This window comes from Lagenorhynchus albirostris, chromosome 17 (genome assembly GCF_949774975.1).
Source record: "Lagenorhynchus albirostris chromosome 17, mLagAlb1.1, whole genome shotgun sequence".
NCBI classification, from domain to species: domain Eukaryota; kingdom Metazoa; phylum Chordata; class Mammalia; order Artiodactyla; family Delphinidae; genus Lagenorhynchus; species Lagenorhynchus albirostris.
The window spans coordinates 20,624,146-20,651,174 of record NC_083111.1 but is presented as its reverse complement, the minus strand read 5'-3'; the positions used below and the strand labels follow the sequence as shown (position 1 = coordinate 20,651,174).

At 32.6% G+C, this 27,029-nt stretch overlaps 1 pseudogene; it reads left to right on the top strand.

Annotated features, from left to right (window-relative positions):
- The first annotated feature begins 2,626 nt into the window (after positions 1-2,626).
- On the top strand, positions 2,627-5,259 carry LOC132507933 (calcineurin B homologous protein 3-like; annotated as a pseudogene).
- The last annotated feature ends 21,770 nt before the right edge of the window (positions 5,260-27,029 follow it).

Genomic DNA, 27,029 nt, shown 5'->3' with positions numbered 1-27,029 from the left:
TACTATGGGGCAGGAAATAGTTACCTAGGTTTTCCTGACTTACAGTAAGCATAGATAATTCATGGCTGAAACATCTGAGGGAGTGTGGTCTGTTTTATAACTATATGACCTTGGGCCTCACTTCCCAAGTAAAGGGGAATAATATTTTACCAGATAAAATTGTCATAAAATAAAATGAGGTAGCCCATTAAAGTGCTGAAAACATTTATAACAAATAGCAAGCCCTCAATAAATGTTACCTATTATATATAAAACACAAAAGATCAATACAAATTCATAAGTAAATGAATGAAGTTTTCTGTCAACATGTGTTTTTTCTGTAAGAGAAAATGTACAAAAAACCCCTGCAACTTATATGCATCATTTTACCTCAGTATCAAATTATGATCTTAAACTTTTAAAAAATGTATAGGACATAAAAAATATATCGATTATTTGAAAATAAATGTCATTCTAAAGTTAACAAATTAATTAAAATAATTTTTGTCAACAGATGGTCTTAGATAAAAAAAAAATACATGTCACCTGATACACAAAGATTAGGAGTTGAACAGATAGTTGAATATTGCTTGAGTTAAAAAAAGTACATTTACCACTCTTATGTAAGTGTCTACAATCCTAAGGGAAACAAGTGTAGTTTTTTAAAGTGTAGGTAATAATTTGTGAAATTTGAGTAATTTTCTTTTTAGTTTTTTTTTTCATGTAGCCCCAAAGGGGCAAGAAGAGACTTTAATTCGAGGAAGGGGGATTCACCAAAATAAGAAAAGGTGCAGAGTGTGGTGGAGCAGCAGAGAAAAAGCAGGCTGGAGGACCCCAGCCAGGAATGTGTGGAGGACTCACCTTTCCACCTACAGGAGCACAGGTACTGCACTGACAGATTAGAGGAAAGAGTGACCCCCTTGCGAGCTGGGAGGGTAAGAAGTGGCCCCCGTGGCCAGAGCTTGCCTGTCTTTCGGGCCCTGGCTCCTACGTGTGGCTGGTGACCACTGTTTATCCCTTGTCCCCAACCAGTGCTGGGTGACCATCTCCAGGCAGAGCTCAGGAAGTTGGCAGAAGGTCTCCAGTGCTTCTACTGAGCCCAAGAGGGAAGAGGGCAAGAGAGAGGAACTAGAGTCTGAGACCTCCCTCCTTCTCCACTAGAAAATTCCCAGAAATTTCCTCCTGGGATTTCCCAAATCCGTGTCCCCCGAAGTCAGCCTCTGGACTCTGATGGCTGTGGGTTTGCTTGAAGCTGTTAAAAGATTATCAGTCCTTTCACGCACAGACAGCTAAGAAACATGCCTAATTCGTCCATCTAAGAGTCGTTCAGTACCAATTATCTGGTCTGAGAATAATTGTTAATGGATTGTTTGGGGCTGTGTAGTTACTTCATCCCAATCCAAGGGGAGACTAAATAACATGTCTAAATTTGCAAAGATAAGATATTGTAGAGCCTAGATATGAAAGAGATGGTCTAGTTGGAGAATCAGTGCTCTAAGATTCTACACTATTTTGCTTCTCTGAGGAGATGGGGCCTAACCATGCTGCCATAAAATATTAAAATATTAAAAGGATAGTGGAAGCAAAATGACTTATTAACACAAAGGTATGGAGGTCTCAATTCTTAGGGAGAACAGTATATATAAATAAAAATTTATAAAAATCTAATTCCAAAATAGTGTTTTTTAGATTTTCCTTTTAAGCATGAATTATTCCAAAGTTTCAATATAGGACTATTTTTCTACTTCATTTGTAACCTGCTTCTATTTCTTATAGTTATGTAAAATATATTATTACATAAATTATCAAGTAACTTTCTGATCAATATTTGTGGTTATAACCTGCTTCTTTAACTTTTACCTTCATAAAATCTGTGTTGTGTCAAAAAATTTGGGATCCTGATTTAGTTTATCAGCTGACAGCTGTCAACTGAATGTAGCTAACCTGACAAATGGGGCATCATTGAGACTGGTTTAGTGTCGCATCTTTCATGTTAATATTTCAAGGGAAAATGGTGAATTTACCTATATTGAATAGCTATCATATATCTCTGCTTTCAAATAATTTATGGCTTTGATCTCTGAAATACTTAGCAGAAATAATGACTTAACATAATCTGAAAAAGAGACTGTTATGTGTTCCCGTTCTTCAGTACTCTGCATGGGAACGTTTTTATTTGTTTGTTTTCGGCATTTGGTTTGTTTCTTTGCTTGTTTGTTTTTGATCTATAGTGACCTCAAGGACCATCTGTTTAAGATGGCAGCCCCTCAAAATTAAATGAGCCCAAATCTCCAAGTCTCCGTCTCTGCTTGAAGGAAAGCTTTAGGCGAGGAACATCTCAATTGGGCTCTCCATGACAGAGAAATAAATTTGTGTTGTGATAAGCTACTGAAATTTGGGGGGTTGTTTGTTGCCCCATTACACAACCCCCCAAATTTTGTATTGAGATATAATTGATGTATAATATTTTATTAGTTTCAAGTGTACAAATAATAATTTGATATTCACACATACTGTGAAATGATCATCACAATAAATCTAGTTGAAATCCATCACTTTACATAGTTACAGAATTTTTTCTTGTGATGAGAACAACTCTCTTAGGAACTTTCAAATATACAGTACAGTATTATTAGCTATTGTCACTATGCTGTACATTATATCCGCAGGACTTATTGATTTTATAACTGGAAGTTTGTACCTTTTGACCACCTTCAACCATTTTGCTTACTCTCCACCCTCTACCTCAGGCAACCACCAATATGTTCTCTATATCTGTGAGTTCAGTTTTATTTTTTATTTTGGTATGTTTGTTTCAGATTTCATTTGTAAGTGAGGTCACATGGTATTTGTCTTTCTCTGACTAAAATTACTTAATATAATGCCCTCAAGGTTCATCCACATTGTCACAAATGGCAAGATTTCCTTCTCTTTGTTATTACTGAATTATACACGCACACACACACACACACACACACATATATGTATACACACACACACACACATATATATTTCTTTATTCATCCATTGATGGACACCTAGGCTGCTTCCACGTCTTGGCCATTGTGAATAACCCTGCTATGAATACCGGGGTGCATGCATCTTTTTGAATTAATGTTTTTGTTTCCTTCAGATAAGTACCAGAAGTGGAATTGTTGGATTATAAGATACTTTTATTTTTAAATTTTTAAGAACCTCCATACTGTTTTCCATAGTGACTGAACCAATTTACGTTTTCTCCAGCAGTGCACAACAGTTTCCTTTTCTCCACATTCTTGCCAACACTTGTTATTTCTTGCCTTTTTGATAATAGTCATCCTAACAGGGGTGAGGTGTATCTCAATGTGGCTTTGATTTGTATTTCCCTGATAATTAGTGATACTGAGCACATTTTCATGTACCTATTAGCCATATATCTATATGTCTTATTTGTAAAAATGTTTATTCAGCTCCTCTGCCCATTTTTTAATCAGATTGTTTTTTGGTGTTTTGTTTTTCTTTCGATATTAAGTTGTATGAGTTCTTTATGTATTTTGAATATTAATCTCTTATCAGATAGATGATTTGTAAATATTTTCTCCTATTCGGTAGGTTGCTTTTCTTTTTGATGGTTTCCTTTGCTGTGCAGAAGCTTTCCCGTTTTACATAGTCCCACTTGCTTATTCACTTGTTTGTTTTTGATTTTGTTTCCTTTGTTTTTGGTGTTAATTTAAAAAAAAAATCATTACCAAGACTAATGTCAAGGAACTTACCACCTATGTTTTCTTCTAGAAGGTTTACGGTTTCAGGTCTTATGTTCAAGTCTTTAATCCATTTTCAGGTAATTTGTATATATAATGTAAAATAGGGATTATGTTTTATTCTTTTGTGTGTGGCTGTCCAGTTTTCCCAACACCTTTTATTGAAGAGACTTTTTTTCACCATTGCATGTTCTTGGCCCCATTGCTATAAATTATTTAACCATATATGAGTGGATTTATTTCTAGGCTCCTCTTGTTTTCCGTTAATCTATGTGTCTGTTTTTATGCTAATACCACACTGTTTTGATTACTATAGCTTTGTAATATAGTTTGAAATCAGGACGTGTGATGCCTCTAGCTTTGTTCTTTCTCAAGATTGCTTTGGCTTTTAGAGTCTGTGCATTGAGTAGTATGGTTATTTTAACAATAATAATTCTCCAGTTTCTTTCATCAATGTCTTATAGTTTTCATTGTGCAGGTCTATCACTTCCTCCAATAAATATATACCTAGTTTCTTTTTTTTCTTGGTAGAGTTGTAAATGAGATTGTTTTATTAATTTATCTTTCTGATTGTCTTGTTATTGTGTAGAAACACAACAGCTTTTTTATGTTGATTTTGTATCTTACAACTTTACTCAATTTGTTTATTAGTTCTAATAGTTTTGGTGGAATCTTCAGGGTTTTCAATGCATAATATGTTATCTGCAAATAGTGACAGTTTTACTTCTTTCTTTCCTATTTAGATGAATATATATTTTTTTCTTTTCCCAAGCTGCTTGACCTGTGGCTCAGACCCATCCCTGACACCCTCACCCATGTTGGACCCAAGGCCTAACCAGATGCTGCAGAGCCAATGCCAGTCCCAGCCCTGTGAGTAAGCCATTTCCCACAGCCCCTGCCAGGAGCACCATAGGCACTTCTCTCCTCCAATCTGAGGATGTGTGGGAACTTATGGACAAGACAGGCTTCTCAGCAGACTAGATCCAGCAGTTCTAGTGGAGGTTTAAGAAGCTGAGTGGAGATCAGCCCACCATTCCTAAGGAGAACTTCAACAAAGTCCCAGGCCTGGAACTCAACCAAATACAATCCAAATAGCCATCTGCCTTCTTTGACAATATTAATATGTGCAAGGGGCTCAGTGGCCTGGTCCAGGAGATTAATTCTAGAGCTTCCTGATTACCATGTCTTACTTCCAACCCATGGAGGAGGATCAGGTGCAGGTGCACTGAAAAGAAGCTAAGAGTTTTGTTCTGTGTGTATGACTCAGACAGGGAATGATGCATCAGTCTGGAAGACTATCAAAATGTGGTTGAGGAGCTTCTCTCCAGAAACCCTCACACTGAGAATGATTCCACTCACTCCTATGCAGAGGGGGCGATGATAGAGTCAGCCAGAATCTGCATGGGGCAGGTAGAGCCTGATCAGGTGTCTGAAGAGATCACCTTTGATGACTCCTTGAAGCTCTGATCATGGGGTAGACAGCAAGACCAACATGCACATCTCCTTCCTTAGCATGGAAACCATCACCTTTTGTCACTGACCCACTGCCTACCCCCCGAAGAAACTACACTTGCAATGGGGCAGCCTCCCTGGGTGGCCTGGAGTAGCTGGCATCTTTTTGCTACAGCTCTTGTAAGATTCGTTGTTGATATGTTCTTATTATATATACATATTGGATATGAGTGTTGGCTATGGAGTGGGTGACAAGAGGAAGACAGATAATTTGTCTTTTAGTTTAGAGGATGCTGGGCCATGATAAGGCAAATTCAGACCTAACCAGTAGGACTGCACATTTTCCAGAGATCCTAGACTTTGAGTAGGATACAGTAACTGGATGGGGCATTGAGGTTGATTCCCTGAAAAAAAGGCAAGTACATTCAGATGCATGAGAAGGAGGTTACAAATGGATATTTAAGAGAAGAAAAGTGTAGACTATAGCAGTGTTTACTATATGTCCCCTAATATATTTTTTCTTCTATATTAATAGAATTTTTAGTTGCGTACTTGGCTACCCATAGAAAGACTACATTTCTCCAGATTACCTGCAGCTGAGTGTGGTCATGTGTCTAATTCTGTTCCATAGCATAGGAGCAAAAGTTACATGTACAATTTCTAGTTAGTACCCTTAACACAAATAACCATGTCTTTATATTTCTTCCTTCTGTAGCTGGAATGGGGATAAAATGGCAGCACCTGGAATAAGCATTTCAAACCAGAAGACGAAAGCTAGGTATTGAGGGTTACTAGCATCAAGGTAGACCAAGCCTGGACCCCTGATGACTTTATGGAGGAAAGCCTTGAGCATAGAGGATCTTTTACAAGAAAGAGAATTAAATGAGATATAATCTTTCATAAGAGTTAATCTCTTGTGAACTATGACTGTCTATTTCAATGGCAAAACCCATATCTTAAATAATACTATCAGATTTTGTAAATTAAATTGGTTTACTATGTGGCAGGTAAATTATTTACAAATTATATCTATGATAAAGAAAAAAAAATGCCTTCAGATAGATGGGCAAGAAGAAGAAATGTCCACAAAGAAGACACAATCAGTCTAGCTTCAAAACCAGATGATTATGGGGTATATTCTCCAAGTTATTTTGTCCAAAGGATGATTCAAAAATTTTATAACCAGTAAAATTGTTGTTTGTATATGAAGGAAACTAAAATAAACATTCTCATCTAGGAAAGGACTAGAAAACATGTTACTCACATTACTCCACCAAGTTTTTTAATTAAAAATATACTTACTGTTATGTGAATATGATTTGTGTCACCCTGAAAATTCATATGTTGAAGTCCTAAACCACAGTGCCTCAGAATGTTTAGGAAAATGGGATTGTTACCAATGTAGTTAGTTAAGATGAGGTCATACTGGGTGGTGTAGGCTCCTAATCCAATATGAATGGTGTCTTTATAAAAAGGGGAAGTTTAGGGCTTCCCTGGTGGCGCAGTGGTTGAGAGTCCACCTGCCGATGCAGGGGACACGGGTTCGTGCCCCGGTCTGGGAAGATCCCACATGCCACGGAGCGGCTGGGCCTGTGAGCCATGGCCACTGAGCCTGCGCGTCTGGAGCCTGTGCTCCGCAGCAAGAGAGGCCGCAACAGTGAGATGCCCGCCAAAAAAAAAAAAAAAAAACAATAAAAAGGGGACGTTTGGATACACACACACACACACACACACACACGGGGAGAACATCATGTGAAGATGAGGGCAGAGATTGGAGTAATACAGCAGGACCCCAGGAACATCAGACTGCCAGGTGGGATAGAGACATAAAACAGATCCTTCATAGTTCTTAGAAGGAACCAACCCTGCCAATATCTTGATCTCAAACTCCTAGCCTCCAGAAATGTAAGACAATACATTACTGTTGTTTAAGACACCCAGTCTGTGGTACTTTGTGACAACAATCCTGGCAAACTAATACATTTACTCAATTGAGATAGTTAAAAAGGTAAAGAACTAATGAATGGAAAATCCATCATATAAAAGGACTAATTATGAATAATAAAACCAGTTAAATATGGAAATACTCTTTGAACGATTGTGAATAAGATTACAAAATAGAATGCAAATATCAAAATGTTATCTTTAAAGAGAATAAGACAAAACATGCATGTGTGCATGTGAATGATAGATCAATTACCTTTATCAACTCCAATTTCCTTTGAAATGTTTCCCCCTAACTCAGAAATCTTCCTCCATAAGTACATAAACATAAAAATGTAAATATTTCTTACACAAAACATGAGTATATCAGTACACAAAATTGAAACAGTATTTACTCAGTAATAAAGCTTGAGGTCACTGGAAATGCACTTTGAGTTTAAAAAAAACTGAAAAGTTAATAAGTTGGACATGTGACCTTTATGATTTCTGACTCTATATCAGAACTTTAAAAGTAAAGCTTAAATTTTAAATGTTGGTCTTTGAAATTATTTTTAAAGGGTAATGTATAACTGAATGTACAACTATTTTATTCATGCTTGATTTATACAGTAGATTTAACATTTATTCAACAAAGCTTTGCATATAATAAGAGTATACATGATGTTTTAAAAAGCTTACTAAATACCACTTAAATTGAAAAAAGTGTGTTGGGATTCAGTTCCAATATTTAGCTCATTCCACACTATGGTTTTCTCCACCTAAAATAGACTTTATTTGAACTGAAAAAACTTTTATAAACTTTATACAAATATTTTATTTTATGTATGTATTTATAATAAAAAATTAAAACATGGGTGGTTAAATTATTTCCTCTCACCTTTTTCATGAAGCAACGTATTTTTTGGGGGGCCAGTTTTTGCTTCAACTCTGAGTTTCGTTTCTTTGATATTCTTTCAAATGTAAATAGATTCTTCTGGCAGTTCCTAGTGACAGAGTAACTTATTTCTGCAGTAGCAATATTTTGTTTTTCTACTAAGCTCATGCAGTAACCTGAAACTGTTCAACTGAGTCTACTCTAAATATAAGTACCGCATAACTTTCAACTTTTTATAAGCCTGAAAAGTTCAGAATTTTTTTCCTTTCGTGGCCACTCAGGAATTCTCAAAACCCGAAACTTACAATCACTTTATACTTTAAACAAAAAGCTTGGCAGGGTTTTCATAATGTTGGTAAAACAAAAATTTTAAATATAGCCTCTGCAAGTTTTGCTCAAGACCAGATGACAGCATTAAACAATTAAAAAAAAAAACAGTTTTAGTTAAAGAATCATCGTCACTTCCGAAACCATCGTATAACTTCAGTTAATAAAAGATTTACTGTGCTTATGTGAATGTTAATTTTCTAAAGATTTGTTACCATGCAATGTAAAATTTATTTGGGAACTATTATGAAATAACCCAGTCATATCTTTGTCCTTATGTTGATCATTCTTATTTAATGAACATAATAAAAAGCCATATTTTAAGGATTATTAAATTTTAAGTGGGGAAGTTACTGTCTGTATAGAGGGGAGAGATTTTGTTTTTAAAGGAAGGCTTTTATTTTTGAGTGATTTTTTTTCTTTTTTAAAAGAGATATCTTTATTTTGCCACAATAGGAAAAATTGAATTTTCCAGGAGAACACCACTCCATTATGTATTTCATTACTCCATTCTGTGGTTCCAGGAGGTACTTGTTTGAATTGCAGTGTTATTACCCTAATTTTTAACTTTTTTGTTAATGTGTATGATATTGACTGGGTCAGTGGTCAAGGTTAATATCCCCATTTAACTGAAAGAAAACTGAGAGACAGGATATTCATATTCTGGCTGTTAATAAGAATTAAATGTTATTTTTCATATTTGTATCACACAATTTGATCACTTTGCATCATTCTCTTTTATTTTAGTTAAAGTTGATTTGTTAATAACTTTAATTCCATTTATGCACTAAAGGCTAGACTTACATTTCCCAGAATGAAGAACCATTTAGAGCCATTCAAAGCATAACTATCTGATTTAGAATCATTAACTATTTGCTTTTAGATAAAAGAAAAAAAAAGAATTGTCTAATTTAAAACTCATATTTCTACTGTTTTGTGCCTCTAAGTTCTCCAAATAATGATTACAGCAGTTTTATTTTGAATATATTTATTTACTTTAGAAACAGCAGAGAAATATGTGTATCATACAGAAATAAAGAATAAGCTAATAATGAGTGAAAGGAAAAGAAATCCATATGCATGAACATGATTTTTTTTTCCCTGTAGTCTGATGGGACATAACCATTGGCAATAATTTAATGTATAAGTTTTCATTCTTTTGTTTCCCACAAAAACAAAAACAAAAAACTAGAAATTTCTTATGAGTTTATTGTACTTGTACAAACTAGAGTTAATTTTAAATGTTCATGACTAATAACCTCATTTAAAAGTTTAAAATTCAATTGATTGACCATGTCCATTTTTAATCTTATTTCTAGTATTAAAGTAGATGTATATTCATCTATAAATGTACATGAACCTGATCCTTATATATTGCAATGCATTTTCTAGATCCTTTGGCATGCCCATGTAAATACAAAGGCCCAGATGAACTTAAATTAATAGAATTTCAGAAAAATCACCATTTTTTAGGTAAATTTATCCCTGTATATTTTCACATCTTCAGTGATTATTTCCTCATATTGTTTTATAATCTTGAACATTTTGTGAGAGAAGACTGTTATTAAGAATTCATCTGTTCTTAATTTACTCCTTACCTAAAGCCACAGCACAATGTTCTATTTGTAATATCAAGGCAGTTGGTTGATGTAAAAAAGGACTGATATTAATTACAGAAAATTGTCATCAAATGGAAAAGAAAAATGAAGAGTCTTATGGAGGCTTAATCCTGATTACAGCTTCAAATTGCTCTCTCCATTAACACAATTGACACTCCCAGCTAGCAAATTTTATAGAGAAACAAGTAACCAGATATTTTCTATGGAAGATCTTTTTTCATTTTTTATGCTTTTTAATTTCTTTAATTTCTGCCAATGTAGCAATTGTTAACTTTTAAAGTCTGGTGCAAAACTTCATTTCAAAAGTATAAAGAGAATAAAACCTACCTAATTATTAACATTTTTCATTTTTTTTTACTATGCATGTGTCCAGTGGTTGTAAAACAGCAGCTACACAAATCCACTGACACAAATATTTTAAATATAAATTTAAACATGAAAAGATGGTATTAGCCAATGTAAATAGTCACTAGATATACACATTTTAACCATGTGAATTGGATTAACTTCAAAGGATCAGAATGACGTTTGGTAAATAATCACTTCCAGTACATTAGTACACTGGAACCTTCATATTTCGGGAAGAGATAATTCACCCCATTTTGGTGAGCAATTTTCTCACTATAGAGTTAAATTACTGTACAATCAGATCCAGTACCTTATATCCATTGGACACCTGGTTTGAGAAATTAAAGGTATTTCAAAAACACTGTTTCAGCTACCTCCACAACACTATCTGCCGCATTAGCCACTAGTCCACTCCATCATCTATTCATCAATTCCCTAAGTTTATATTAACTTACCTGCCAGGGCAAACTAGGATATGAGTTTTCACAAACTAAGTAGTGGAATGCAATCCTTATACAGTATCACGCAGTATCAGCACATCTATATTTCCTTATATTCTGAGCTCTCTGCAGACAACAGATAAGAAAATACAAATATAATATTGATGTTAAGGACAATGAAAGTTTTAAAAGTTTTTATTTCACCAATAAAAAAGGGAAAAAGTGTGATAATTTAAAAATAGCTTTTTTTACCCTTTAAGAACATCAGGTAGTTAACTTTTCATATTAAATATTGAGTTTCACCTTAAAACCTTTGAGATTCAATCTCTACTCAATAGCTTCAAGGTGTTCACCTATAATTTCAATGTCACCATTTCCAGCTGAGAATATGATCAAGCATGAATCAAGGAGAAAGCTTAAGTTAGAGAAAATTACATTCAAATACTAGGGTTTTTTTGCATTCTACTTCTAGATCAACAGTTTTTTCCACAGTCGCTGAGGTGCTAATGCCTTTCTTCATATACGACTTTCTGGGATGGAAGATGATATGCCTTTTACTGAGATATAATTTACATATCATAAAATTGATCTATTTCAAATGTACTGTTCATTGAATTTTAGTATACTTATACAATTGTACAACTATACCACAATCTAATTTTGGAACATACCCATCATCCTAAAAGGAAACTTTGTGCTCATTTGCAGCCACATCTCATTCCTACACTCAGCACTGAGCAAATAATAATCTATTTAGTCTCTGTAGATTTGCCTTTTCTGGATATTTCACATGAATGGAATCATATAATATGTGTTCTTTCATGACTAACTTCTTTCACTCAGCATAATGTTTATTAGGTTCATGCATGTTGAAATATGTATCCGTATTTTATTCATTTTCATTTGTGCCTATGTTTTTTAACATGATTTAAATACTTTGTTTCCAGAAATAATTGTGTAGAGATATGTGTATTTTTTTTTTTTTTACCTCTTGGGCTATTTTCTGTTAGAACTATTGACCTAAGATAAAACATATTTCTCATAACTTTAAAAAATAAGCATAGGAAATATCAGAACAAAGAAAGAAAAATTTAAATCAAGTAAAAGAATGTTATAAAGAAGGAAGTGGAGGATAGTTGTTGCTTGCTTTAAATTTCATTTTAAATAATTATTTTTATGAATGCCTTCCAAGATTAATTGTATTTCCTAGTTGTTGATTGTGACTTTTATGGACTGGTTCTTATTTATACCTTCAATAGCAAAGTCTAATCTGTTCCTTTTTATTTAAAAGCTGAGTGTCTTCAGCCCCTCATACAAAATAATTGTGTGATCTGAAAGAATATATAGTGTTACCAGGACAAATATTTGAAACATGTACAGATCTGAAGCAGCTTTGCAGATCTCAAAAGGGATGGATTTATTTTATAAATATATAAATATTTATAGATTGAAAAAATTAAGTTTATGAAATATACTTAAAGGGGTTATGATGACTAAAGAAGATTCGTATTCCAGCTCCTGGAAGGAATTATGGGAAGAGTGAGTGAATTCCCTCTGTTAGTTCAAAATCTTTATAGGCATATTTTACATAAGGAGTAAAAACATTATAAATAAAACATTTAATTGTACTAACTGAATTTGAAATGGACCTGTGGAAAGGGGGTGAAATAAAGACTGTGAGAGCTTCACATATTTGTGAAAAAGTGCTAGTACAGGTATCGATAGAATATAAAAATGAAGACTTTATGGAAAAGCAGGCACAATTTTTGGATGGAAAAATGTATAATTTAAGATTGTTACGGTATAAATATGAATATTGAATTTGTTAAATAAAGTAAGTAGAAATGAGCCTTAAAAGGTTTAGATTACCTGTAAGACTCTTATTTTCTTTAAATGGTGTCAATGATTGGTACAAATTTAGGAGAGGATATGTAGAATTTGAATCCTGTAAATTCTGAATAGATTATGTAAATTATGCAGTGGTAAATATTTAAATATTAAAAAGAACTTTGAAAACAATTTGTGGGGTGAAAGCTCTGTATTACTTTCCCATATAATTACAGTATATACTTTTAAAATACTGTTCAAATATTTAAACTTGAATATCTTACACATCCATCTAGGTGGCATTGGATTAAAAAAGTTTCATGATAATAAGTTCATTTCATTTTTCTGCCAATTATATAAATCTGAAGTCATTTTAGTACAGAATTTTGACATCCTTCCTATTATAAAAAATGGGTTTGTATTCCTAGTATTTGCTTAGTTATAGCAGACTTTACCTTAGATTAAGCATTTTTTTCCAACAAATTATTTGAGCACCTACTCTGTGCTAGATACCATGCCAGATACCATATTTACTTTGAGAAAAAATATGAAGGACTTTCCCTGAGGGAGGAAATATATTGTAGTATCTACTTTAAGACATAGCTTCTAGAGGGAGATTTTCTGGTTTCAAATTCTAAGTCTGCTACCCCTTAGTTGATACCTTTATACTATTTATTTAACAACTCCAAGCTTCAGTTTCCACAGTCATGAAGAGATATTTTCTTCTTCTTATGGTTGTTGTATGAATTTAAAGAACACACAATACGTAGCACATTGTCTGACATATACAAAATCCACAGCAATGCATAGAAAAAACGTCCACTTATTCACTAATGATGGCTCTTAGTCTAACCAAATCTGATATTATTATTCATTCTAAAAGGAATTTGAAACAAGGAGCATGACATCCATTGTCTTTGTAAAGATTCAGTTGACAACTTGTAATATAAAGCTTCTTCATAATAAATAGGTCAAGTTTATTTGAATGCAGCAGTTCAGATATAGGTACTACAATCAACAGAAACTATCAATAAATCAGTGAAGACTTAGAGAAAAATATGTTGAGTATCACTAAAAACTTTGTCTTTGAGGATATGAAGAAAAAAAAGCCTCGAAAGAACAGGTCATCTTAAGACACTGTGTTTTTCAAAACTTGAATTACTCATTATTCATTTATTTATTAATTCAATGCATATCTATTTACTGTCTACTATGCAATAGGTATTATCTCAGGCATTGAGTATACAAAGGAGAATATGTAGAAAATAAGGGAGCACAAATTTTTTGGTAACATTAGGTTTAGCTGGAGATTACTTTGCAAAATAATTTTTATTTCCCCCAGAATTTACATTTACTTCCTTGTAAGACATGATTCTTTTCAATGATACATGAATTAGAGTATGAAGAAAGGGTGCTACTAAAATAAACAACTTTATGTTTACAATTATATATTAGACAATAAATTCATTGTTTCCTATGTATTGCAAATATTCTGTACATACACATAATTGTCCTCTGCAAATGAGTGCAAAAATGCTAGGTATACTTTATTATTATTATTGAGTCTAGCTTTATGTCTATCAACAACTCCATACATTTCATAGAGAATGAAGTAATGGAATTTTAAGTTAGACTACCATGGATATTAAATATCATCCTGAATATAAACTAAACACATCCAGAGACTTTATATCAGTGAGTGGCTGAGATATTTTTTAAAAAAAAATAATTACTTTGAACAGTATCTCATTTGTACTCTGAATATAAGTAAATTATTTAAGAAGTTCTGGCCCAGAAGCTTGTAATAGGTCAACATTTGTAATATATCAACATTTAGAGGAATTCAGGAAAATATGTACAAAGGCACAAAGAAGAGGGAAGAAAGATAGATCCCATATCCCTAGAAATGTATTTGACTACTCAGGAAGGGAAAAGAGGGAATAAAGAAGAAAGCTGACCATTTTAATACCCACTGTATGGGAAACAGATGAAGAATAAAGTTTGTAGAGATGAAAATTACATAGGTTCATTAAAGTTCACATATGTCATGCTAACAATTTTCGACATAATCGTATTCAAAATGGTTGACATTTTTTGACATTCTTCAGAATGAGAGTGACATGATAACATTTGTGTCTGTTAAGCACTTTCTTAATTGTAAGGCAGAAGAATCCATGGGGTGCAATACTGAGAACGAGGAAACATTGAGACTTGTAAAATAAAGTGATCCATATTCAAAACAAAATTAGGTTATAACTTTAGAAAAAATATTGTGCCATTTGCCATTTTAAGTTATCTGGATAAAAATAATTATGTGGGTAAGATAAAAAATATATCTGTTGGATATCACTGAGACATGGTCTCTTCTACTTGGAAAAAAAAATGAGTAAAAAAGTTAAATTTTGTTTACTCCTAGCAGTATTTCCCTGAGCTTCAAAAGGTTAATGTGCACTGTAAATTTCCAAGAGGGAGGTATAGAATAACATTTTCCAAATTTATTTGACTAATGAAACTTCTCCCTCCTCTAAGAATCCTGAGTTTTTATTACCTATAGCACATTTTAGAAAATGTGAAATGTTCTCATGAGTCAATAATATAATAGGCATTATTGAAGATGGATGCCACCACAATAATAGAAGTGTGTGTAAAATAACTGACTGAACCCTGTAGTAGTAATTATCTCAAGAACTAATTTACAAATTTATTTTCAATAAGACCTAGGGTTTTTCCTAAGTATTATTAAAATATAACTTGAGTTTCAATTGAAGAACTGGGATGCTTTACAATTTCAATCAAGGAGAGAGAATTATAAAATGTAATCAATTTGTAATGTGCACAAGACAATATTATCATAATGAAATTCTGATCTGAATAGACTAGTAAAACAACAATTTGTCGTTAGACTCCAGCACATTCTTGGACACAGGCCACAATAATATGAATGACTAGATAATCAATTAAGGGCTTATAATATTCATGCCAAAGGCAAGAATTCCCCTCCTTCACCAGTTCATTTTGATATTGTACTAGAAGTACTAGTTAATGCAATAAGGCAAGACAAGAAGAGAAAAAATGTTTAGACTGGGAAGGAAAAATAATTTTTTTTGGTCACAGATGACATGATAGTTTATGTAGAAAATCTGAAAGAATTTACAAAAAAAATTCTTCTGGAACTAAGAAGTGACTATGGAAGAATTGGAAAATACAAGGTTAATATATAAAAGTCAAACACTTTCTTATAAATGAGAAATGAAAAAGTGGAATGTGAAATTTAAAACACAATATATTTTACATTAGTACCCCCCAAAATGAAATACTTAGATGTGAATCTAACAAAATATAAACATGATCTATATGACGAAACCTTTAAAAATATGGTGAAAAAATCAAAGAACTAAATAAATGAGGTATAGTCCATGTTCTTAGATTGGAAGGTATTGATATTGTCAAGATGTCAGTTCTTCACAACTTGATCTATAGGTTAAATGCAATCTCAATCTTTGTAGACATCAACAAATTGATTCTAAAGTTTATATGGACAGGCAAAAGAGCCAGAATAGCAAATAGCTTATTGAAAGAGAAAAACAAAGATGGTGGACTGACCCAACTTTAAGACTCACAATAAAGCTACAGTAATCAAGACAGTGTGGTGCTGGTGAAAGAAAAGGCAAACACATCAATGAATCAGAAGAGAGAGCCCAGAAATAAACCCCTATAAATACAGAAAACTGGTCTTTGACAAAGGAGCAAAGGCAATACAATGGAGCAAATATAGTCTCTTCAACAAATGTTGCTTGAATAACCGGACATCCACATGCTAATAATGACTTTTGACTCACGCCTTACACACTTCCCAAAAACTTAACTCAAAGTAGGTGAAAAACCTAAACGTCAAATGCAAAACTAAAAAACTCCTAGAAAATAACATAGGGCAAAGTCTAGATATCCTTGAGAAAGTTGTCTTTTTTGATACAACATCAAATGCATGATCCATGAAAGAAATAATAGATAAGCTGGACTTCATTAAAATGAAAACCTTATTTTCTGTGAAAGACATCTCAAGAGAATGAGAAGAGTTGCCATGAATGATGAGAAAATATTTACAAAAGACTTCTCTGATTTAAAAACAAAACAAACAAACAAAAAAGCTGTTACCCAAAATATATAAAGAACTCTTAAAACTCAACAATAAGGAAAAAAATCTTATTAGAGGTGTCTGTGAAGGTGTTTTAAAGAATTTATAATTTTCAGACACCTCACCAAAGATATACAGATGGCAAATTACCATCTGAAAAGATTCTCCACATCTGTCCAAAATCTGGAACACTGACAACATTAAATGTTGGTGAGCATGTAGAGCTCAGGAACTTTCATTCATTGCTGGTGGGAATGCATTCATTCAACAGGAACTTTCATTCATTGCTGGTGGGAATGCAATGGTACAGCTGTTTTGGAAGAGTTTTCTTGCAAAACTAAACATACTCTTACCATATAATCCAGCAATCCTGAATCCTGCACAAAGATATTTATTGCAGTTTTATTAATAATTGCCAAAACTTGGAAGCAACCAAGATGCACTTCAGCAGGTAAATGGTTAAATAAACTGTGGTACATTCAGACAATGGAATATTATCCAGTGCTAAAAAGAAATGTATTATCAAGCCCTGAAAAGACATAGAGGAACCTTAAATGCATATTACTAAGTGAAATAAGTCAATCTGAAAAGGCTACATAGCATATGATTCCAACTATATGACAGTTTTAAAAAGGAAAAACTATAGAGACAGTAAGAGAATATCAGAGGCTGTCAGGGGTTGGGTAAGAGGAAAAGAGTGATGAATAAGCAGAGCACAGAGGATTTTTAGTACAGTAAAAATACTCTGTATGATACTATAATGATGAATGCATATCATTATACATTTGTCCAAACCCATTGAATTTATAACACCAAGACTGAACTCTAATGTAAACTGTTGACTCTGGGTGATTATAAAGTGTCAAGGTAGGTTCATCATTTGCAACAAATGTACTACTCTGGTGAGGAATGCTGATAATGGGGGAGGCTATTTATATGGGGCAGGAGGTATATGGGAAGTCTCTGTACCTTCCTCTCAATTTTTCTGTGAATCTAAAACTGTTAGAAAAGTATAAATTCTTAAAAAAAAATGTCATCTGGATCTGTGTTATACTTAGCCTTTAAACACTGAAAATAAATATAACATTCAACTCAAGAAATTAGAAAATAGCTAAATAAAATGAGAGGAAAAAGGCAGAACGTTATAATTAAAAATCAGAAACAATAGCTTTGATAAATGCATTTTAATATTGGGTTCTTAGGAAAACTTCAGGAAATATATAGTACTACTATAAGAACAAAATTTGTTTGTTGGTACATTAAAAAAAAAACCTAAAAAATACCAATTGAGAAAGAACATCACTTACAGAGGATATTAAATGAATTAAAAGAAAATTATTTGTATAACACAGTGCTAATAAATATGAAAATAACAGAAAGTGGAAGAGTTTATATATTACTCAAATAGACCAGAAACAGTTGAAAACTTAAATTATCTGAAGGACATTGAAAAAATAAAAAAGTATAATGAAGACTTACTATTTAATATTTCTCCTATCAGCTCCATTTATTTAGTATTTTTATGTCAGCTGGTACAATTAAATAAATGGACAAAATGATATATAAATATTAGGAAGAAATAGTAATACATATGACTTGCATGAAAAAATAATTAAAATATTATGACAATTTAAACTAATGGAAAAACAAAAGGCTGTTTGTGATCTTTATTATTGTTTACCAGTATTGTTAGAATTTTCCTTATTGAATTGCAAGAAATCTAGACCTATTAAGGAAATTAGCTTTTTTTTTAAATTCTCTCCACTGTTATTTTAATTCTGTGTATAACATTTTTTAACTCAAAAAGCTTTAAATTTTTTTGCCCAAATTTTTTGATCATTCATTTGCTTATTTTCATTATTTATATGCTTAGAAAGACTTCTTTCAGATAAATGATCTTATTTTTTCCTATTTTTTTTAGTGCTTTATATATATTTAACTCTTTTCCCTTAAAATAAATTTGTTTTATGGAGTACGATGGAAAAGTCCCTTGATTTTTATTTTATTTTCCAAACAGCTAATTCTCCTATCAGCTGTTATTGAAAAGTATATTTTATCTCTACTGGTTTCTTACCTTCTCTTTCCATTTATTAAAGCTGATATGTGAGAACTGTATCAGGATCATCACTTTTATTTCATTAATATTTTCTGTTAATATTATCTGTTACTATAATACATATTATGTATGTATATCTCTATATTTGACCTAATAAAAATTGAATTTAAAAGTAAATCAAAATAAAAAGTAGAAAATAAAAGATAAACTACTACTCCATATGTATAGATTCATTACAATTAAATAAGAAAAAATTAATGCATTTTTTAAAAAAGATAAGAGCATAAACACACTTTATTCATTTATAGAGAAAATGTAATTGGAAAAACAGCCACTTATGTCTTCATAATTGTTTATTCTCATAGTTCTCCCTGCAAATATTTGTATTACTTTCTATTTCTAGCCTTTCTAAATTTTTGATGTTTATAAAGCTACCTAAGCTCAGATATTTGACAGTTTCTGGGACTAAATTATTCTAAATTTTTTAGTGGTAGCTATATACTCTGTTATTAGAGTTAGAGAATCCCAATTCACAATTTTAAGTCACAATAATAGTTAACAGCAATAAACCATGTTTAAGTCTTTCAGAGAGTTAAAGATATTGAAGAGGAAAACTTATTCAGAAATTATGGAGTAATATCCAACTGGGAACAATGTATACTGAATTCATGACTTTGAAATATTAAAGGGTGCAATTTTTAATACATCCAGTAATATATTGATAGGTAGAATTCTAAGATGATTACCATGCCCTCATCTCTACATCTTGTGCAATCTCTTCCCATTGAATCTGGGCTGTGACTTGTTTCAAACTAATAGAATATTGAAAAAGTGACAAAGTTTAACTCTTATGAATGGGTTATATTATACAGCAAAGTGAAGGGATTTTTCATACATAATAAAGGTCACTAACAGTTGACTTTAAGTTAATCAAAAGAGAGATTGTCCTGCTAGCCTTGAAGAAGTGAGCTCCTATGTTGTGAGATGGCTTATGGAGGGGACCACAAGCCAAGGACCTGAAGATGGTCTCTAGGAAGCGAGAGCAGTCCCTGGCTGACAGCTGGCAAGAAAACCAGGACTTCAATCATTCAGCCACCAGAAAATAAATCCCGGCAACAACCTGAGTAAGTTTAAATCAGATTTTTCCCAGGTCAAGCCTCCAAATAAGAACACAGCCTGGCTGGCACTTTGCAGCTTTCTGAGATTCTAAGCAGAGAACCCAGTTAAGCTTTGCCTGAACTCTTGATCTGTGAAAACTGAGATAAGTAAGTGAAGTTTTAAAGGGCTAGGTGTGTAGTAATTTGTTATTAGCAATTGATACCTAATATATACATATATGTGTGTGTGTATGTGTATGTGTGTGTGTGTATGTTTATTTTTTTACTCCAGAAATAGAAAAATAGTATTTTTGGAAGAGTTACATTGTCATTGATCAAGTTATTTGCTTATCTCTTTAAAATGCTAAAAAGTAATTGTCAACATTAAAAACATAATAAAATTTTTGACCCTAGGTTGATAAATTAAGGCATTTTAAGATGATGCATTTATTACTGAGTTATGTCACTTGGATGTACTATCATGGAAATAGAACTTTCTAACAGTATTAATGTCACAAGGAAATGTTTGTTTCATCCATTTTACAAACCAGCACAAAGATTTTTCACAAGATGTATGTTTCAGAATGGAAAAGTAAAATCTTGAACTCTCTGGAAGCAGAAAAATGTTCTCTAGTTAGCTGTGACTGGAACTTAGTCCATTTCTAATACACTAATTTTACTATTTTTTTAATATTAAAATCATGGTAAAAAGCCCTGTTGACACCTTCCGAATATTCTGTTTGCAGGAGCACTTGGAAATTTCATTTAGAGCAGACCCTTTTTCAGTGATTGCTGCTCCGTTAGAACTGATTAAAAGTACATTTCTCAGTCAGCATGACTCCAAAAATAAAAGTATTAATAATTATCCATACCTCTACCAATTTTTTTTAAAAAAGCAAATCCTTCTTTGAACATGACTTTCCAGTTATAAAAGAAAAAATATCATTCTGTCACATATTATTTTTCTCCAGATATTATGGCAAACTGCTAAGAGAAGTTCATACTCTTTTCCTTGGTGGAGTCATCCACCTGTAAAGAGAAATATCTGCAACCACTCCATGCTGTTCTCTCCTGGTATATATGCCTTTGGTATTACACCCTGTACCACAGTGCTACTTGGTAAAGGGATTTTGCAGATAACCAAATAGATCTTCTTCACTGGCCATGTTTGTCATTTACTTTGCACTAGCTTTATGAAGTTCTCAGAAATACTGTATCATTCTTCTTTTGTTACAGAAAATGCAACTTTGAAAAATGTTGCTGTAGTTTTGGTCTTTTCTTTACCTTTTTGGACAACATTCATTTAATATAGGAAAGCATTTTGGAAGTATTATGGGGTGTCTCCATCATATTACTAGAAACTATACTTTGAAAATGAAGATGCAACTCATTAACACTCTAAAACAAAAACACGCTGGACATTGGTGTAAACAGCTTATTAGTTTGACAAGATACTAGTATTTTGATACTAATTTTGTATTTGTTAATTTGTGCTTTGTTTCTTTTTAAGCTACTTGTGGAAAATAATTATAGCCTATGCTCATTGTAAAGTCATAACAGAAATCCACAACCCACAGTTTTACTGAAGTCTGTTCTTATTTAAGCTTGCAACATTATTTTAAGTTAGATGTTTATATTAACATTTTATCATTATGTTTCGATTAATGACATTAGAGCCATTAACCCATTACAGTTAATGAGAACTATACTTTAGCACAATAGTAACATAAAAAACAAATTTAAGAAACATAACAATAGCATGCAAATAATGTGAGAATAAGTTAACTGAGTATAATTGCATCTTTGTAATTGTCTATTAAAATAGAAAAGCAATAATGCAAGTCTTACAGCACAATCACAACTTGGATGACTGAAAGTTGGTTTAGCTGGTATTGTTTCTGAGAATATCTGCTTTTAAAGGCCTTACATATATTATTTAATTCTTAGTTGAGGGAATGAAGGCAATCAGAGATTGAATAAATTTCCAGATTTTAATCCAGGCACTGTGACTGCAGAGTTGGATCCCTAACCAATACGCACTCTCTCTCAGGTTTTATTCAACTACAGAATAAAACCTGGATGAAATTATTTTCTTTATTTTATTTTTCATTACTTTCAAATTGTGTATAGAGAAGCAGTAATGAAACTGTACTTTCTATGATTTGTATCAACGATTTCATTGCAATAATCCATTGGCTATTATCCTTGTTATTTGCAGATGGAGCGAGGGTTTCTTCTTGATGAGCAGGAGTGTAGCAGGGTAAGCAAAGTATCTTTCATCTTCTCATTGCATTTGCTCATGAGAAGTAAATGGTTAAATGGAAGCTGTGTTTTACATTTTCTTCTGGGTAAAGAGGGCTGATGTACCAGGGATAGAAAGAATTTGACACAGTCAAATCTTCTAAACAGACAAATGATAGACCTCTTGGTGAAAGAAAATTTGGTATTTGCTAACAGGAGAATCCTTATCTATGAATATACAGGACCTACCAACCTGGCTAGGATTGCTGATGGTAACCAAATCTGGAATCTGCAAATTCACCTGGCATGAATCCTTAGGGTTCCCTGCAGAATGTTATGTAATCTATGTAACTAAGTATAAGATGAAGATATTTCATGACCAAAATCACTCCTTCTGTGTTAATGATGTGCCTGTATATATTATTAAAGATCTCACAGGTTATCCTGGTTGGAGTGCATTCTAACACAGCAGGTAGAACATGGGGAGAGGCACTGGAGATCCCAGACCACTTCCTGTTTTGCTTGCACCCTATGATTTTTATCCTTGAACCAATTAGAAAAATCAGATACTAGCAAAGATCTGATTCACATGAGTCTGAGTTGGGAATAAAATATTTTGTATCTCATTTTATAAAAATAAAAGAATTATTTGTAAGTTAGAAGTCAATTTTATAAGTGGAATTCTGAAGTAAAAAAAGATGAGGTACCTTTTTTCCTGCTGAAAATAGATCTTGCTACAACTAAGTTTTAAATCTGAAGTTGATTATTTTTCTTAACTCGTGATAGATTTGCCACTGAAAACTTAAATGTTTGCTCTCAGGTGAGACAAGTAACAGGACTGCATCCATATTTCTACAAAATCTGCGTCAACTAACATGAAACCAACTAGACTCTGAGTGGAACTAATCACAACTTAGAGAGTAAAGTTAATTCCCTTGAATTAAATTTCAAAACTATTTTTAATTTTTTTAAGAATATCAACCATCATAAATAATTTATCTAGATGTATTTTTATTTTGTTAATTCTTTTTGGGTTATCTTTAGTTGTCTGTATCTGTTTATTGGCCAACAAAAATTATTCTCTGCCTCTCAGAAGTAAACTTTTAAAATTATATAGAAATCCAAGAGTAGATGACATAACTATCATGTAATTGTCAAAAAAAGACCCTTTTAGAACAATGCATACTCTTTTGTACACTATATGATGGAATTTTGAATAATTTTATAATTATTTTCCAAATTCTATGATTTACAAAAAGCATAAAGACAACATTTAGAAAATGAAAGCAACCAGCTGTTATATTAACTTCTTCCATAATTAAACTTAGAAAATTATCTCACAAAAAATATTAATTTTGTTACAGCTGTATTGCAGAAAATACAACAATTTAAGGAAGTAAGTATTTCTGTAATCTTCTGTAAGATTAGTCAATGATCAAAAACTACCTTTCTGGGCTTCCCTGGTGGTGCGGTGTTTGAGAGTTTGCCTACCGATGCAAGGGACACGGGTTCGTGCCCCGGTCCGGGAAGATCCCACATGCCGTGGAGCGGCTAGGCTCGTGAGCCGTGGCCGCTGAGCCTATGCGTCCGGAGCCTGTGCTCCGCAACGGGAGAGGCCACAACAGTGAGAGGCCCGTGAACCGCAAAAAAAGAAAAAAAAAAAAAAAACAGAAAAAAAACTACTTTTCCCTTTTAGAAGAATAAATAATGAATATAGGTAAAAATCAGTATGAATGGTTCAGCTGGAGAAATGGCTTTGGGAAGAAAGCAATCAGTGACCAAAACCTCAGTCAGTTACTCATTAAATTACATATATTTTTATAACAATTTTAATAGCCTGGCAGGCAAGAATATACACTTTATTCAAAGTTTCCCTGACCACACAGTGTAAAAAGCACTATGCTCCAGTTTCCATTTGTCTATCCATTACTTTGTTTTTTTCCAGTGGATTTCACAGTATTTGGAATGATTTTTTTTATGTATTTGCTTACATACTTCTTCATCTCTTCACAATGGAACCTCCACAAGGACTGGAATACTGTCTGTCTTGTACACTGGCTGTATGCTCATTGCCTAGAACAGTCTCTAACTTGTAGGAGAGGCCCAATTCTTCTATATTAAAGGAATAATGAAGTAAATAAGTAAAAAATAAAATACCTTACTCTTTGAACTTGTGTCACATGCATTTTTAATGCTTATAACTTTGTAACTACATGTCACAAAGCACTTATTCATAAGTATAGTATAAGTCTTGTGTTATCTTAAGGTACCTATACATGTAATTTTAGCCAGTAGCTGTACTGTTATATATTACATAAGTTGATGACAGCTTGATTACTGTGACATTTTATATGGAAAAATAAGAAAAATTGAGTACTATAAAAATCTGAATTCATTAGAGCAAGAAGAGTCTTATTTCTGAATTGGAACTTTTTTTGGTATTTAAAATGTTACTAAAAAATAACTATTTTTTAAGACTATCAGAGAGGGGAAAAGTTCAAGAATTAAAATCTTGCTTCCATTCCCCTTATTAGCTTTCTAATGTAAATGCAAAACTCTTGGATTACTTCTCTGAAGTTAAAAATCGCTCAAGTATTTTAAAGGAAGAATTATCATACTCTAATAGGCCAATGTTGGGTTTTTAAAACTTGAGCAAAAGTTATTCAGCAAGTAGAAAACTTTCAGTCGCACAATATCAAATTGACGTTTTTCTCTAGATTAGGTAGTTAATGCAAATGAGATCATAGCTTGAACAAGCTTTGGGGAATGAACAGGCTGTCCAAGAGAGTCAACAAAAGTGAGCCTCCTGCAATAGGAAAGGTTTCAATTTTGCCATTTTCTAAACACAGAAAAATGTATCCCTCCAATTCAGAATATTGAATGTCTTATGGCAAGCGAAAAGTCGTTTGTAACTGTCCAAAGGATTGATGGAGTTGAGATACCTCTTTGACCTTCACCCTGCACTCATAAAGCATAGTTTCAGATGACAGAGCATCAGGCAAGTTTTCAGAAAATGTCTTTTCTTCTTTTATATTGCATAGCAAGATTGTTACCTGATATTTTCTTTCATAATTGTGTGTCAAGATTTAATTACCTCTTGTCATCCCTCATTAAAAGTTAACTGTCATCTAATGCTGCTGAGCAATGTCTGTGATTTGGACTAAGTCAAGCAGTTCTATCTGCTTTATGCCATTGTTTTCCATCTTGGTTTCTACAGTAATTGCTTTGGAGGCCTCACAAACCACGGCAAGGTCATCCTTTACAAATACTGACCACTAAACACCCTCCAACACATACACATCCCAATTAATTATTGTCTATTAAGGATACATATTATTAAAACTACTTCATTATAACTCACAGATTATTTTTATCCCTATGACTTAATTTTAAAAAAACTAATAAAAATTTACTGCAGCTATTAAAAATACAATAAAAGTGTGATATACCTCTACACATAGCTCTTAAAGTAGTGTGTATGTGTTTACCACATTTATTAATTCTGAAATCTCTATGACCTAGAGTGGCTTTATGATCTCTAATCTTGGGACTTGTGTGATAGAAAATATAACAATATTGTGCAATACTTTCTATGCAAAATGATGCCACTGACATACTATATGGAGAGCATGTGCTTCCAGCTGTTTTACTCATAATAATGATGGATTTGAACTGATCCTACTGCCACCTTTGTCATTTAAGCTCCCTTTATATTTCAGCTTTTACAAGGCAGCAGCCTCCTAACTGTTCTCCTTGTTACTAGTGTTAAGGCAATCCAACTCAAATTTGCAATTCGTACTTCTCATAGAATAGAGAATGATAAAGGAAAGATCCCAAAAATATTCCAGAAATGAGAATCCAAAAATAGAAGGCAATTAGAATCCCAGGTAAATGAAAAAGCAAAGATGTTAAAGGAAATGAATGAAAATTCTTGGCTTTGAAATATTAAATAGTCATAATATTCAAACATATTTGTTTATTTCCATCTATTTGAAGAACCTACAGACTGAGCATAAAAGTAATTTTAGTGACAAAACAAATATTGAACATATAAAAGTAAATGCAAATATGGCTACATTTCATTGCTTTAGCAATGAGGGATATAGATAGTATTACCTTCACACTCCAAAGTTGAGAATCGAAAGATAAAGTTTGTGGTTGAAGAAATATGAAATGACTATTTATATATATTATTTAAACTACAATATTTCCCAACTGAGAGATGAAAAAAGTGCTAAAACTATATTGGAAGGAGTAAGACAAGAAAGGGGAATTGGAAAAATAAATTAAATCTTCATTTAACCTATCAGGGTGCCAACTGATTAAAATATAAAGTTGTTACATTTAAAAATAGCTCTATAAAATCTTAACTTAGATGAATTAAAATATTAACAATTAAAAGCTATTTTCTCTAGGGAATGGACACGTATTTGTTGAAAGATGAATGTTTAAAATTTATTTTTTCTCTAGGAAGTGTCTGTCAATTTTTATTAAGAGCCCTGCCATACATTTTAAAAGCAATGTGAATTACTTATATAAACATGCTACAAAATTAATATAGTTTCTCATAATAAGAAAATAATAATGAGATGAATTGTTTTTGAAGAGAACACCGGCAGAGTCGAAGCTGAAAAACAAGAGCAATAGTTTAAGTTGACAGTGGTCTGTATTAGGGAGTTAAGAAAGTAGAAGAAAGGGATGTAGGGCTGAAAGAAATTTTAGGCAAAGACTAAACTCAATGAATTGAGGTGGCAGCAATGTCTTCAAAATGAAAACCCAAAGCATAGAGTTTTAATTAACAAAACAATTTGACCATGATGATTTTACAGTATACTGAAATGTAGCATAATCTATCAAAAAATTGGTAACACAAAAGGTGTCAATGATAATTCTTAGTTGATGTACCGTTGTAAGAGAATGATTTCAAGAGAAATGAGAAGATAGTTTGGT